This window comes from Lagenorhynchus albirostris, chromosome 2, assembly GCF_949774975.1.
Source record: "Lagenorhynchus albirostris chromosome 2, mLagAlb1.1, whole genome shotgun sequence".
NCBI lineage: Eukaryota > Metazoa > Chordata > Mammalia > Artiodactyla > Delphinidae > Lagenorhynchus > Lagenorhynchus albirostris.
In genome coordinates, this window is record NC_083096.1 from 69,900,544 (window position 1) to 69,905,911 (window position 5,368).

Below are 5,368 nucleotides of genomic sequence, written 5' to 3' on the forward strand. Positions count from 1 at the left end.
CATGGTCTGATTCTTTCCACTGCCAATCACCTTAGTTCCTCCAAACTCATAATCTTCACGATAAAATAGCCCTTTCAAAAAGAAGTTGTCATGTGAGTCAGCCCACAGTTCTTTTTGTTAGGCTTCTTTGATCTCCCGTGGAATATGGACACACTTCAAAATTCCCCACCTGTAATCTTTGGGATCCAATTTCCTCAAGCGATTTACTTTAGGACCATGTTTAGAGTCAGGAGATGGACCTGCCTGGTTCTGAATTTGACATCCTCTAAAAATGTATTGGGTTCAAATCATATTCACTCCTAAGCTATCACACCCTAGAATAGTACAGACCATTGGGATATGCCAATACCTAAGATTAAAAACGTTTGTTAGGTTTTTCATAGTTTACTTGGAAGCTCTGTCTTGTAGTTCTTTCCCACAGATCTAACAGGTAGTTCTATGAGTAAAGGAAACCACACCATTACTCTATGGGGCGTTTCCAACGGTGTAGGTTTACAGAAAAAGCCCCGTCAGGATAGACCTCAACACGAAGGTGTTTTTAAAAAGAAAGTTTGATAAGAAAATATACACAACCCGATTTTTATATCAGGAAAACAGTTGCTCTGGATGGGGGATGTGCAGAAGCCATTGATTCCTCTGGTGAACACAGCCTTTGGTTATAAACGCTGGAAGTCTTCTAACATGATACTATTCGTATTACCACCATTCTGGTATTTTTCTGTTGCCCTCTAGTTACCATCTCCACACATTCATCTACCACAGGGCTCATAAAGGGATCAGGTCTCCACAGTATTCCTCGGACATGTCTGCCACAGTTTAATTTCAATGACAACTTCTTTTCTATAAATTTTTTTCTTTTTTTTTTTGGCCGTGCAGTGCGGCTGGCAGGATCTTAGTTCTCCTACCAGGGATCGAACCCCTGCCCCCTACAGTGGAAGCACAGAGCCCTAACCACTGGACCACCAGGGAATTCCCCATAAATTTTTTTTCAAATAGGGAGGGTGAGCTTGGCTCACGGTATCTGCCCAGTGGCTCAAAATTGCCTCTACAGGATAACTTTTTAGGTTTTGTGAGCCACACAGTGTCTACACAACTTTGCAGTTGTAGCAAGGAAGCATCCGTAGACAATGAATGAGTGCGGCTGTGTTCAACTAAAACTTCATTTGTCGACACTGAAATGTGAATTTCACGATTTTCACATGTTGTGACACGAGTAACAGATCTTTTGTAAAGACTATACACCATTTGGAAATGAGTCTGTACCAAACAATGGCCAGAGAAGAATCATCCACTCTATGCCTTCTCTTTTGTCTGGTTACTTAGAAATATGTTATCAGTTATAACCGTTGTTGCTTGTCACCTCACATTATTTTTATCCATGTATTCACCATAGTCTACTTTCCCTTCCACATAAATTCGAGACCACTTTTTCACGTACTGATAGGGCCGTTGGTATTTTATTCATAGTTGAAGTTAAAAGAAAGCAACTAACTCCCTTTAAAAAAATTTATTTATTTATGGCCGTGTTGGGTCTTCGTTGCTGCGCGGGCTTTGTCTAGTTGCAGCGAGCTGGGGCTACTCTTTGTCGCAGTGTGTGGGCTTCTCACTGCGGTGGCTTCTCTTGTTGCAGAGCATGGGCTCTAGGCGCGCGGGCTTCAGCAGTTGTGGCACACGGGCTCTAGAGCGCAGGCTCAGTAGTTGTGGTGCACGGGCTTAGTTGCTCCGCGGCATGTGGGATCTTCCCGGACCAGGGCTCGAACCCGTGTCCCCTGCATTGGCAGGCGGATTCTCAACCACTGCGTCACCAGGGAAGTCCGCCCTCACTTGGTTTTGAATGCAGACTTTAAGATATCTTTGGCCCGGGTCTGTAACATCCCTGGGGAGAAAGAAACTCAGACAACAGAGTGAGTGGGAGCGGCTGGACAAGAATAAGAGCTAAATCATTGGAGCATGCAGGAGAGAAAGGAGTGAATGGAAAACCAGTATGTCAATGAGAAGTGATGTGGGAGGAGGGTGTTTTAACTAGCAGGGAGACTCATCCCCACTATTTTAGAACAGCACTTAAATCCAGTTTCTGTTTCTAGTTGGTTCTTAAACTATGTGGAAATAATACTACAGTCATTTTCAGTAATAAATTATTATTTATAGCTCCTTGTTTGATGTCACCAACTTCCTTGAGGGCAGGGAGCTTGTCAGGGTACGTGCCCAGTGCCTGGCACATCATGCCGATCGATAAATGGTGAATGAATGAGTATCGTGTCCCCAGATCTAAATAAGTCAAGATAACTGAGGAGCTGCTATGTTGGCTGTCACCAGCATTATTATTATTATTATTATTTTTTTGCAGTACGCGGGCCTCTCAGCGTTGCGGCCTCTCCCGTTGCGGAGCACAGGCTCCGGACGCGCAGGCTCAGCGGCCATGGCTCACGGGCGCAGCCGCTCCGCGGCATATGGGATCTTCCCGGACCGGGGCACGAACCCGTATCCCCTGCATCGGCAGGCGGACTCTCAACCACTGCACCACCAGGGAAACTCTGTCAAGAGCATTATTACCTCTTGTTTTTTTGTGTGGAATCCAAATGAAAATAAGCTGAATGGAGCTGGGGGACAGAGGACCCCCGGCCCTGAATTTTTAAACGTGCATTTTGTTCTTGGTGTATAGGCAGTGGAGACAGTGGAACAGGGTCCAGGGCCGAGAAGAGAACGAAGTGGCCTCATTCCCTCCCTCTGGTGTGCTGAGTCCTTCCAAGTGGGCTGGGCTCCTGGATTTTCAGAGCTGCTCTTCCTACCCCTGAGACCAGCTCACGGTTTAAGATGTTGAGGTGGCCAATAAGGAACACATTGAAACCTTCCTCAGGGAGACATCAACCCATATAGGAAAGGCTGAGTGCTGAGAATGAGGTCCCTTTATCCTGCTGTGGAAGGAGCCTGGCAAGAGCTGTGTGGCCAGAGGGATAAAGGAGGAGCAAGGACAACTAAGGCCTCAGCCCCCTCTCTCTCACCCTTTTCCACCAATGTTTTCGCAACATTCCTAAAAGGTTTGTGACTTCCAGTTCTGTTTGCACTCAGAACACCTGAAGTCTATGCTGCAGGGGAAGGAAAACATATCTTTTTCCCACTACCCTCCTAGGTTCTCCAGTTGGGGCCCCGTCATTAGACTGACAAGACAGATTAACAAGAGACAAAGAAACAGACTTTATTAACGTGTGTCATGCATACACAGGGAGAACTCAGATGAGTAACTCAAAAGAGTGGTTAGAACTTGGGCATATACAGCATCATAACAAAAGAAAAATACATTTTTAAAGAAGTGACGAGACAAAAGGAAAAGGACTTTCTAGGCTGGCAAATTGTAGGAAAGTAAGTATATGGGAAAAACTAATGCGAGATAAGGGTTAGGTTTGTTACGTGGATTTCTTCTGGTGCCGTCTCTGGGCTAAAGGCCTAGAGTTGTCTCTGGTGATTAACTTCTGTCCTTCCTGGTAGAGAAGGTAGGTGGGCACCTTTACAAATTTCTGTTCTGCTTTTAGGCAACTAGGGGAAGGGCAGAGGGCTTTTCTTGTATCTACTTCTCATTCCCTTCAGCTCGAAATGATCAATGTATCAAAGTGGCATATTTTGGGGTGGCATTTTCTGCTACCCTTCAATGTCTATATTTGGAGAGGAGTACTCCACAAAACACAGGTCGAAATCCTTAAAGATGTCCAGGCTGAAAAGAGATGTCATTGTTGGGTAAAGCCATTCCAGATTAAAAAAGATGTGAGAAACATGAGCATTCTTTAGAGCTCTAGATAAGCAGATTTAGGTGAAAAACAGCCTTATATTTTCCCTCATGGGGCTACACATTTAGGAACCACAGAAGAGGCGAATTAGCTGAAGCTGTCCCCTAGGACGCAGCAATCTGGTTGGAGGGCAGGAGCTGAAGCTGTATTTGTGTAGTGCTTTACATAGTAATAGTTGCCCTGGAATGCTCATTAGTGCCAGGCATGGTTCTATTCCTTTCAATGTACTAACTCATTTAATCCTCACACCTAAAAGAAAGGTACTCTTATCATCCCCATTTTCAGATGAGGAATTGAGGCAGGAAGAAGTTAGTGCCTTGCCCAAGGTCATAGAGGGGTAAGTCGTAGAGCCAGAATGCCAACCCAGACAGACAGGCTCCAAGAGCCCAAATTCGAAAGACTCACTATTCTGCCTCTACCAAGGTTACAGAAACATACTTATCTATATGGAAAAGAGCTATTGGAAAGCTTCCCTAAACCACCCCAGCACTGTCACTTGGTACACAACTCCAGAGGCTTTTTGGAAAATTCACGGGTAAGAGATGTCATGTTAGGAGGCATTGCAGACCAGAGGTGTCACTCTCATAGAATTCAATGTGAGTGATACCAGGAGGACACAACTTGGGGCTCTTGCCTGTGGCTCCCTGTGGTACCTGCAGAATCCAGGGCTGGATCTGAAGTCTGTTTCAAGAAAGCATTTTTTACGGATGCAGGTCAAATTTCCTATTCACTGAAAACTTGTTTAGTCCTGAGATAGGGCCTTATAGTGTCACCTTTAGGCCTTGGGCATGTAGAAGAGAGAAGGAAAAAAAGAAAAGAAGAAATAAAAGGAAAATAGGTTGGGGGGAAAGAAGCTGGCTAGTGGGGGAAGCAGGTGCTGACAATCTCTAGTCTCCAACATTAGAAAAGAGCCTAAGGTCCAGGTGGTCTAAAGTTGCCCTCCGCTATGGTCTGAAGGTTTGTGCTCCACCCAAATTCATATGCTGAAAGCCAAACCCCCAAAGGTGATGGTATTAGCAGGTGGGGCCTTTAGCAGATGCTTAAGTCATGAGGGTGGAGCCTTCAAGAACGGGACTCGTGCTCTTTTAAAACAGGCTCCACAGCGCTCCCTGGCCCCTTCCACCATGCAGGATACAAGGAAAAGTCTGCAATGAGGAAGAGAGCCCTCGTTCAACCACACTGGCACCCTGATCTTGTAACAGGCAAGAGCAAAATCTGACTCCATGTTGGATATGTTTCTTTGACTTTAACCTTTGCTTTTCCTTGCTTTTGTTATTATAATCATACATAATGGCCTGCCTCAGGGAACCCTGCCCACCTGTGAATGGCTGCAGAAAAGAAGAAACTAACACATCCCCTCCCATATGCTGGCCAAGCCAGGCAAAACTAATGGCCTTTTTACTTTACTTCCTCACCTCCTCTCCCTCTCTGCTCTATAAAAGAAACTGACATTCAGACCCCGATAAGATGGTTCTCTGGGGACACTAGTCCGCCATCTTCTCCGTCTGCGGCTTTCCGAATAAAGTCACTATTCCTTGCCTCAGCACCTCGTCTCCTGATTTATTGGCCTGTCGTGAGGTGAGCAG

At 45.5% G+C, this 5,368-nt stretch overlaps 1 non-coding gene across 1 annotated transcript; it reads right to left on the minus strand.

The window, feature by feature from the left end:
- Window positions 1-395: 395 nt before the first annotated feature.
- On the minus strand, window positions 396-526 carry LOC132516597 (small nucleolar RNA SNORA18). Its single transcript, XR_009539418.1, has one exon. It is a non-coding gene; the product is annotated as a small nucleolar RNA SNORA18 (small nucleolar RNA).
- Window positions 527-5,368: the final 4,842 nt, after the last annotated feature.